Below are 12,011 nucleotides of genomic sequence, written 5' to 3' on the forward strand. Positions count from 1 at the left end.
TAATTTGCTAAGATGTTTTAGGGGGCTTGTTATGGGTGTCACACTGCTGTAGTCTCTCTAAATTCCCTGCAAAATGACACTGTCTGACTTTTTTTGCATTCTTCATCTACATTATTATGTGAACCTTTGACCTTTTGAGGTTAAAAATAAGGCTTTATACATACTCATGGGAGAGAGCATCATAGGTATTCAAAGAGTCTATAAATAATGTACAATGCGTTTTGTCAGCTGCCAGTAAACCACAGATCAGGAGCAAAAATGTGAGGCCATGAAGAAGAATTCTTCATCATTGATTCACTGGCAATTTCTCAGCATTGATTTCCCTTTGTTACCACCTTCCCATCTGAGACATTCTGAATAATTGATAAGAAAACAATATTCTCAGCCTGAAGCTGAAGCCTTTTACACATGACTACTTGATCACGGGTGGTTTTGCTACAACCCCTGCTATAGCTAACTCTAGACAGCCACAATTTTGGAGGCATAGTTTAGGTTTTAGGGACCAAGAAAAGAGTTTTCTCTGTTAACATTCTGTTCACAATTTCAATTTTTTTCTGAGTTTGTGTTGTTGTACCATTTTTTTTTTTTTTGATAACTTTTTGATTGTATGGTGAAAAAGAACACATTTCTGGCTGTGCAAATGCCTGTGCATTTGATATTTCACTTTTTTCTCCAAATTGTTTTGAACATTACTTTGTTGTATTAATCTACTTAATGCATTTGTAGCATGATGTTGATTCCCACAAAACTATTTCTCAGTTTTCTTGTAAAAGCAGAAATCAAGGTTAAACTGAGGTCCTTTAAATAGAAGTAATGCAATAAATGTTAAGTATAGCCGCAAATAAATATTGTTACCAGAAGACTGTTTACATAAAGAAATACAGAAGTTTCATTAGTAGCACACATTTTTAAAGTGAAATTCTTTCAATGAAATATATCTTTCAATTCAGGTAAATTAGGACATATTTACCTTTGTTTATCAATGTTATTTTCAGTGGTGCAGTTACATTAAATTCGGCAATGTGATATTTTTCAGTAGCTACTTTAAAGCAAAGTAATACACTGAGAACATAACACCCTGACACAAACTCTCCATGGCTTGAGGTTTCAGGGGTGCATTGACTGTGAAGTTTCTGAAAACAAACAGCAGACACTGGGTACTGAAGAAATCTCTGCTTACATATGGTTTGCGTTTCTCAAAATCTCTCAATGCTATCCTCCAGTCCTTCTCACACAGAGACATTCTCAGATGGTCGGAACGAAAGGATCGGAAACACTGGGACACTGGACAATATGTGTCGAGTCAAGCCATTCTCTTATTAAAATGCTAAGTGCATGTTGCTTTTGGAATTTTTCAAATGCTACGTTTAGGGGAAGTTGTTACGGTGGGATTTATAGGAGCAGTCGATGGAGGAGGACAGAATGCCATCTGTGTAAACACACAAGAGCTTAGCATGGCTAGCTGCAGGCGATGCACTTAATGGCCTACGCTAACTCTACTTTGTCTAAAACGTTAGCAGAGATGCTAGGTTAGCATTAGGACCCAGTGCAAATCTCTGAGAAGTTTTAGCCCCATCATGTCCAGTAAAACTAATACAATTTATTTAAAAAAGGGGTATTTTCTTATGTCTCTACTGTGTGTGTGAAATGCTGATAAAACTGAGGCCTGAGCGAACATAAAACTAACATTGTAAATCTGGCTGCTTTTCATAAAGATTCATAACATGTTGATGTCCAAAATATTGTTTCTGTGCTTCATATATTTTAGTGTTGACTGTTCTTTCTGTCCTAAAACAAATGTCCTGCTATGAATGTCTTTTCTTTGACATTTTTATTGTGAATGTCAACTACATTGTTTTATTGTTACCATTTTTTGACAGGCCATCCTCCAGCCTAATCTGATGACAATAGAGAGATTTCAATCTTGCAATGCAATATCACCCAAGAATATGATGCAAACAAATATTTCATGCACATCTGTCCTCAAGACAAGCCACCTATTTAGCACCATGTCATTTTGTTGGAATTGTATTTTATTTAATTTTTTTTTTTTTTACTAGAGTAACTTAACATCTTATTGAGAGGTCACAGTGCATCTACTCAAATAATTGCACGCAGACATCCATGCCCTGCCACAAGAGTTAAGAACTGCAACTTTTCCAATTGCTACTGATTTATGCATGTCCTTTATTTAGCTGTCACAACATCTCACAGTATGCAATAAATTCTCATTCTTGTTCGACTTGTTTTTCCATATCAGCAAAGCACCTTCTCCTGCAGGGCCAGACAGCTGTGATTTCTGTCATTTACAGCTCTATATCACCATCCACAATGTTAAACCACAGCTGTGAAAATACATCTGAAATAAACTTGAATAGATATAGTAGATTACACTACATAGTACAATAGTTATATAATTTAATATTTTATTTAATATTTATTAATTATACATTTAATTGTATCATTAGTATTCTCTCTATATATAATTTGAATATTTATAAAAGTGAATTATTCATAGCTACAGATATATAATATACATTTTACTTTATATTAATATCACTGCAATTTAATATTTAATTTTAAGTGTAATGTAAAATGATTTTAAATAATTTGTAGATAAAACTAAAACAATATAATATAATATAATATAATATAATATAATATAATATAATATAATATAATATAATATAATATAATATAATATAATATAATATAATAATTGTAACATTGTATGGAAATTTACTTTTGTATAATAGAACAATAGTTACACAGTATAATTCAATAATTATACTAATGTAATTATTACTGTAATATTTAATTTTAAATATAATGCAAAATAATTTATTGATAAAACTATAACCAATATATAATATAATATAATATAATATAATATAATATAATATAATATAATATAATATAATATAATATAATATAATATAATATAATATAATATAATATATAAATACATTTTACAAATGTTATAAGTATTTAAATAACTATACTAGTGTTAGTTCAGATTTCAGGTCTTAAGCATTATCTGTAATTATAAATCAGTTTAATTTAGCAGAAACATGCATGGTATCCTTCCGCTGACAATCTGAACTTTGACCCAAAGAGGGGTGAGTCCCTGACTAATTGAATTATGCTTTTAATCACACACACTGCTTGCAAATATTGTGTTGAACTTCTGCCCCTCTTGAATCATCACTAACTTTGGTGTGTTTACATGAAATAAGTGGATTTTGCTTTGACCTTTCCTACAGAGTAAGATATGTCATCTAGACTTTGAAATATCATGAGAAATTAACAAGGAACACATCTGTCTGACTGTTTATCTGTATATCTTTTAACCTTTTTTTGCTTTAATTTTGCCTCCTTGTGGTTCTGTAGCAAACTGCACATTAATCCTTCCAGATGTTGTATGTACTAAGAAAAGTGACAGGACCTCTGTGTTCCACTCAAACATGTGCAAGTATTTCTACAGCACCGTCATCCACCTGTTTGATCCGTACCTTAAGTGTTTTACCCTATCTGTTCTTTATAAGGAGCCCAAGAATGTATTTCTGGCTCAGTTGTGTCCTCATGGACATGCGTCTGTTTTATTAAGAAATCAGAGTTGAGATTCTACATCAGTGGGAGGGACTAAGGGACACAGACTGACACAGTAAAGGCCATGATTTTTTGAGCCTTGGTCAGGGCCATGGTCTTGTCATTTATTGCATTGCATTGGAATGGAGTGTGAACAAAACGTCTGCCATCATTTAGCCTCCAGAAAAGCCCCATTTAAAAACAGGAGACTGGCGTTCATCTTGGGTTTATGAGGAGCCTTTAACAACTCGCACATCATTCTGGGAGAAACAGTATTGGGAGAAATGGAAGATGGTTCTGGGTAATCCAATTGAAAGCATGACGCTTACCGCATCTTTACTCTTGCCATGATCATTTGTCAGTTGCGTGGAAATTCTCCACACATCTGAAGGCCTTTCATTAACACATTTCTCACCATTCGTATGAACCTTTTGCCAAGTGGCTTTCGCAGTCTTAAGGTCCCTTCCACAGAGATCTTCAGGGAGCCAATTAAATGGCAGTGCACTTTCTTTATTAAAGACCTAAAACATCCTAGCCTGTGAGAGACTGACAAGCCTAATATGCAGGGAGCTATATAGTTGAAATAAAATTCATACATATTTACTGAGATATTCAAAGTGGCATAAAAATGATTTCATCCACTGGCATCGCGAAGAAACCAAGCAATTAAGCAGAAGGGAAAATGTATTTGTATTCCACATACGGTTCCGTGAACGATTGCGCTCAAAACCAAAAGAACTGGGAGATTTACGGCGACCACTGACCCTGAGTGCTCAGGGTCGAAAGCCTCAGGAGAACCCGACTCAGGCTTCATGCCAAACACTTTAAGATTTAAAGAGGTGATGAGGAAACTATCCAGATGAGAAAGGAACACATTGGTAGGAGCACAATACCCTGTCTCTTCCCTCCTAATGCACATACTGTACACGAGCAGAAACCCTTCAAGCCATCGACCCGCTCTCTCCCGGCTGGCCGTGTTGGGCCTGTCCCATGGGAGTTGGGGTAGCTGTGGAGGTGAGGTGCTACTTGCTGGCCACTTTGCCGGTGTTGAGGATTATAGAGATTGGAAAATGAATGGGTAGGTTGTTTTCACTACGGGAACATTAACCACCACAGGAAGCTGCCAGAGCCTCCATTTAGGAACGGAAATAAAGAATTTGTCAGAGTAATCGGAAGGTAATTAGGTGAAGCGGAGCAGTCAGACCAGAAGAACGTAGGTTGCCCCCCTTGCTCTATGAGGTGTCAACTGCTAGCTGTCTCAGCTTGGCAGAATTCTTAACCCACAATAGCAGGGTTCGAGAATCTGTGGTGGACCTGCCAGCTCGCCACTCTGCTGAAACGCAGTTCTGTTGTGCCAAACAACATGACATGATCACAAAGATCCTGGAAATGTAGTTTTAACCTAGTTTATCCTCGGGCAGGAAACGTGCTCATAGTTGACGCATCATTTAGATTCTCAGCTCCTAATTGGCCAGCTGTTGAGTGTGACATCATTTAGGATAATAGATATGGAGAATGCTGTGGTCCTTTCCATTCTTGTTGATGTTCAACTTTTTTTGTTGTTAGTCATGATAAATATTGTCAGTAATTTAAAAACACAACACGTGCCAACCATCAACCATCATCTCCAACAGAAGAGAATCTTTAAGTTTTCCTGCAAATTTCTTCCAAAACAACAGTTCTGTGTTTTAATGTTTAAAAGCAAAAAAATAAAGACACATATATATATATATATATATATATATATATATATATGTATATATACAGTATTGGAGTACATTTTACAAGAAAATACTATTTACTTCTAAATTTCACATTTAATTCTATTACTTTCTGCTGTTTCTTTTTAATTGTTTGTAACATTTACTAAAAATGTCTGTGTGAAAACAGTTTGTACTGTAATTTTAAGTCAAGTCAAATTTATTCATATGGCGCTTTTCACAAGAGCTTAACAGAAAATCATGAGATTATAATATCTTAATATTGGTTGTTCTGTTGTTTTTTAATTTTACAATACAATAGTTTTGTTGCTGTAATTATATTTATTTTTATATATATTTATTTTGGTTTGTGAAATTTGTATAATTTAATTAAATAAAACTATAATAATTATTATTTTTTTAATTTATTATTTTTTATTTATTAATAATTTATTTATTTATTTATTTGCTTGTATAGTCATATTGAATATGTTCCACAAAAACAATAGTGTAAATGTTCAGGGAAAAAAAAAATTCTATAGATCTCATATAATTAGGGACCTTTTGACCAGTTATTTGTATTGTGGCATGAAAAGATTAAGCTCTCATTCATTCTATGAGCTAACATTGATTTTAATTCATTTGAAAGAAAATCATTACTTTTATTATGAAACTAATACTACAAAAAAAAAATCCCACACTCATTAAAATGCCTCGACACCACCAAAGGTCAAAGGTTGATTCGGTCAGGTGCAAAGGTTAACTTGCATTACACAGCTGTGGGCACCCACCAGTTACTTCACCTGAAGTGAGGATAGTTATGGGTCATGCTGGCCTGGTTAAACTTGGTCTGGCTGAGTTATGAGCAGTACAGTACAAAGGGGTTTGAATTCTCTCAGGCAAGCACCTGAGCTCACCTGACCCTTCATGACTGAGATTTTACTGCTCCAGGCTGTTGCTCTGCACAAACACCCCTCCCACTCTATCTTTTTCTTCAGCTCTTTTTTGCTGTCGGCAGATTGAGCCTGTAAATGGGGAGCTTTCAAGCTTTCATGCAAGATCACAGGTGCTTATTTAGAAAATGACTATTTTGCCTTTCCATAATTTCATGTTACAGTATTACCAGATCTTATCAAAAGCCGCCATCTTATTCCTGAAGTTGTGTAACTTAATGACAGATGTTTTGCCTTGCTTCTCACACAACAGCATGCACACAAACCCGCTTGGGGGCGAGAGGAATAGTTCCTCTGTTTTTGACTGGAAAGCATGGCAAGGTTGAGTGTTGCATAATTCTGAACAATTTCTTCAGCAGAGAGCTTGTTCTTGCAGATTATTTGGCTTGAGCCGTAAAACAATGCTTGTAATGTCATAACACAAAAATACATTTTCAGATTTATTTTAAATGCATTTGAAAATATGCATATAATAAATGACTAATATAGATTTTAACACATTTACATAAGTTACATACATTTTAGTTACTTATAATCCCTCATATTTTTATATATATTTTCATTCCAAATGTATTTATTATTAATTATATTACCCAAAATGTATTTTAAGATCAGAAATGTATTTTCTTTCCCCTTCAAAGTACATTATATTTTGGTATTATATACAGTATGATATCTGCATGTTTTTTTTTTTTACTGATGAAGAAGGGTTTTTTTTTTTTTTTGCAGTGCATGCAATATTTAATGCCATGCCTATATATACATACATATTCAACTTTCTACTCAAATTTATGAAGACCTGCAAAAACTCTGTATATACAGTATGATGAATGGGGTAAAAAGTTCAAAAGTAAACAACAAATCTGAGAAATTGGGATTCAAAATCTAGTTTAAACCCCGAAATAAACAGAGTTTTTGGACTTTGAGGGAAAAAAAAAAGTTCAAATTAAATTAAAATTCTCCACAATCTGAAGAAAAAAAAAATGATTGAAAGAGTAATGTAAAAACACTATCTAAGGAATTGCATTAAATTAGAAAAATGACAGCATTTTCACTGGTGGCCTCAGACACTTGAACCCCTCTGTATCCTGTAAGCCAGATTTGTCAGATGTAGCCAAGGCATCATATACCAGGCAGTTTATCATGAACAGCACACAAGCATGACATGACTAGTGGAAGTGATTTAAAACTGAGCGGTCAGCACCCTGAAGAGGTGTGTGAAAAGTCAAGGCACTTCCTGCTGCGTCCTTTACAAACAGGAAGTTTAAATCCTGGGAGCAGACAGTGTCTGAGACACATACTTGCGTTTGGAGAAATATTTTTACAGGATTAACCCAGGCCACGGCGAACTATTTTCAGTAAATGGGTTTAGGGTCCACGAAAGTTGAAGAAAACATCTCGAAGGCTATAGGTGAACTACCATGTGTTGACGTTTTTTCCATAACTCAAATACCTCCATCAAACCTTACATGTTTTTCAGGGGATGTAATTTCAACCACTTAAGGATCATTAAAAAGAGATCAATATTAAATATCGGCGGTTAAGGGGGGGGGGGGGGGGGTTGGGGTTAGGGGGTTGGGTAGAGACAGAAATAATGAGGAGATCTGTTTGTCAGTCAAATTCTGACCAGCTCAGTCCCTCTAGCTGTCTGGGGGCGAGCAGAGGGTCTTTTTCTAGTGCAAATCTACCAATAAAAGGTTGACAAAACAGACAATTTTGTGTCATTTTCTTTCAGCGAGCCGGTCACTCAGAACCCCCTCATTTGGCTGAGCACTACACCGTGACCTTTTGACATGTATCTCGTCCCGGACTTCTTCTTTTGTGATCCGGCGAATGGACGTAACAGTTGTGCCTTTCAGGTCAGGTGGACACAGCCTTGGAGTTTAAGGCTGAAGGGCTATAAAGGATCTCTTTGTGTGTCTTTCCCCTGCGGAGCATGAGCAGAGGGATAAGAAATGTGGTTAATGGCTCAGGAGTGGGCTAATCATCGGTTGCCATTACTGCTCCAATATCAGCAGGGATGACAGACTTATCAATGACAAAGGGCCCAGGTGAAGACCCAGACCGGCCCCTTCAGTTTTGATCTCTGGTCCGCAAAGCAGGAGCTTTCATTTGAGCTAAGCACTAGTCAGTATACTTCTCTCGCTCTTACTCTTTCTGTCTCCTTCTTTCTTTCTTTTCTCTCTGCTTGTGCCAGGAATCACTCATCTGCTCTCCCCCCGTTCAGGCCCCCACGTTGTGTTCTCTCAAGCCTCAGCCATTATATCCACAATTTGGCTTAATTTCTTAGGCAACTGCAATGTGATAATGCATCTCTGTGGAGAGGATATAAAATCTCACGATTGTTCTTTTCACCTTTTTGTTACATTGTATACAGCACACACACACTGCATGCACACACACACACACACAAAACAGAGCTCTGACTTTTCTCCATTATGTCAATGTAAATATTGCTATTTTAAAAATCATGATAGGGAATGATAAGGTATGTTTCATTTGACCACTTGCTACATTTAAACAGTATATAGTGTTAAGCATACACAAAACAAAAATAAAATGTAAAATATATATATATATATATATATATATATATATATATATATATATATATATATATATATATATTGCATGTGTGTATAGTAACATCACTAAAATATATAAATATTATCTAATATTTTGAACATATATATTTCAGAATGAAAATCTTTGAGGAACAAAAACTAAAATATACTTATGTATACTATATATTTGACAAATCTATACTACTGATTTATTTTTATACATTTTCAGATGTACAGTATTTAAAATATATCTGAAAAAAATATTTTACACACACACACACACATACTTTATATATATGCATTATAAGTATATTTATATAAATATATTGTGACACGTGGCCCGAGCACTCATCAGCGTCGCCCTGGAAACAGAGCAGACACACCTGCACCTGCTCTTTACGGGCTGAGCGGTCACACCTGCAGCCCATTGGAAACGGGCTTTATAAGCAGCGTCGTCGAACACAGAGGTGAGAGATGTCTCCGGAAGACTCAGCTAACAATTCTCTGTGTTTCCCCTCCAGACAGCAGCGTGTGACCGCCAGCCCGCTAAAGACACGGACCTCATGGACCCACACAGCACTGCGCACCAAAGGAGGAAGAGAAGGCTGAGCACTGAGCACCAGAAACCCCTCACGTTGGCTATTTTTCCCTACACCACCTCAATAAAACCCACCCTTCGGGGAACTTACCTTGACCCTCGTGTCGTGTGCTTCTTCGCCCCGTCACAATATATATATATTTAAATAATGTATTCAATAAGGAAAAAGAACACTTTGTGAAGACAACTAAATACAAACTGTGACAAAATCAAATGGTTATGTGTATGTGCCATCGTCGCCTTTTGCAAATGTTATTAAATGCAAAAGCCGAATAACTCTGATCACCCACTGGGTGCCAAATGAGAGCACTTTATTTCTTAAATGCAATCATCCCACTGTTTCTATGTGGGAAACCTCACATCAGTATGCTTCAGGCATATATTGCATGATTATCATGTCATTAGAGCTCGCTATATTTGGGTGCAGAAGTGGTGATTAAGTGTAAAATTATCAAGAGAAGAGACAATGAACTACAGATGGGAGTTTGAGCAGGCCGATCATTACACATATATGTATAACTGCCTGAGAATATCATTTGCTTCAAAGAACTAGTGTGATATTAAATTAATGTTTCAGGATTACACCACAAACTCTTACATCGCACTTCCTGATCAGATTTAAACTTTTTTTGTGTGTGTGCTTCTCGCCGTCTTTATAAAATAACTCCAAATAATTAGTCATTTGCTCATATTAATAAAAGCATTGTGGCTTGCAAGTGGCTTTCACAAGCGTATGAACACACCGAAATGTGTCCAGGGAGGAAGTTCAAAATGAAGAAAATTGAGTTTTCCAGCTAAATAAACAATGTTAATTTTAGCACAAAAACACTCTTAGAGAAAATGATTTGAGAAACAGATTTTTTTTGTTGTTGCTTTTTTAAATAACAAAAATGCATTCAGCATCCCTCAGCACGACAGGATGTGAAAACATTTTTAAATGTGTCAAATGATGTGCATTACACTGACAAAACATGGGCGATATGAACATACTCAACAATCTGATTGCCATATAGTATGTTTCAATCCCCAGCTTTGCCAAATAGTAACCTTAGAGGAATAAGTCCTGCACACACACACACACACACACACATGCACACCTGGACAACCCGAGCCTTTCACCGGCAGTCGTGGTGAGGAGCAGGTACTGACAGACTCAAACACCTGCTATTGCAAAGTATGTTCTCCATCAGTGATCCTGGGTTTTACAGGACTGGGAGGCTATTGTTCTGTCCCGGCGCTGACAGCCAAGGTATTTCTGGACTCCTGGAGCACATACAAAAAACAATGGCCAATTCATGTAAGTTAGTAGCCTATAGGAAAAATAGCTTTACTATTTCAAGTCAATTTCCAGCTTGAACACAATGTGTTGTCAAAATGTAACAATCTTATTTGTATTAGAAAATGTCTGTATTCCTTTATAATATCTTTATCTGAGGGTCAAGCTTGCCTTTTGAAGGAATCTAAAGCTCAGTTAACACCCCACAGTGGCATTCACCTGTAACACAGTGCTGGCTGGCCAAGAATGCAGTGCACCTGTAAACCTGAGGAACTCTGATCTCTGTCTTCAGATATCAACGGCAGACCGTCAATCAACACTGGACTTTTTGATCTATCATTGGCACTGTTACGGATAAAATAATTTGTTGAAGGTGCATATAGATAGCACAAGTATAGATTTTTGATGTACTGTATAAATCACATTCATAACGACCAACATCCATCTCTTGGTTGATTTATTGACTAATACAATCAATAGTTTCATCAATGAAAATAAATACAGATGTAGCCTACCATTCAAAGGTCTCTTATGTTCACCATGGCTACTTTCATTTGATCAAAAATACTGTAAAAGGAAAAACAATTAAATATTTAAAATAATAATTTTCTGTTGTAATTTATTCCTGTGATGCAAAGCTGAATTTAGCATCATTACTCCAGTCTTCAGTGTCACATGATCCTTCACAAATCATTCTGATATGCTGAGTTGGTGCTCAGGAAGTATTTTAATGTTGAAAACAGCTGCAATGAAAATAATAATAATAATAATAAGTTTACTAGCAATCTTCACTCAGACATTGTTAGTAAATTTGCATTGCAAACAATTACAAAGAAATAGCAAGTAACATTGAAATAAACAATACATTTTTAAGTAAAAAATAAAATAAAAATGGTTTACAAAGAAAATTTACAATTTTCTTGTAAACCATACTCCAATAATCTTTATTTACAACTTCAAAAAATAAAATAAAAAAACGTTAATATTTTTGAGTAAACTGTGATTCACTTACAACATATAGTTCAAAAGAACCGTATTTATCTAAAGTAGAAATCTTTTGTAACATGAAAAATATATTTTCTTTTGATTAATATAATATATACTTGCTGAATAAAAGTATTACTTTCATTCAAAGCATCCAAACTTTTTAACAATTGTGTTTTTGGAGTCAAATAATGTTGACTAGGCATTTTAATCACATAGTTAATTTGCTTTTTCTGATCCCTGATGTGCAGACTAGAAAGACTAGAAAATGATCATCCAGCTAGGCCTGTCTTAAGCAGGAGGGGAATTTGCAAAGTCACCTGGACTACAAATCACCACAAGGCACCT

This window comes from Carassius carassius, chromosome 34 (assembly GCF_963082965.1).
Source record: "Carassius carassius chromosome 34, fCarCar2.1, whole genome shotgun sequence".
Taxonomy (NCBI): Eukaryota; Metazoa; Chordata; class Actinopteri; order Cypriniformes; family Cyprinidae; genus Carassius; species Carassius carassius.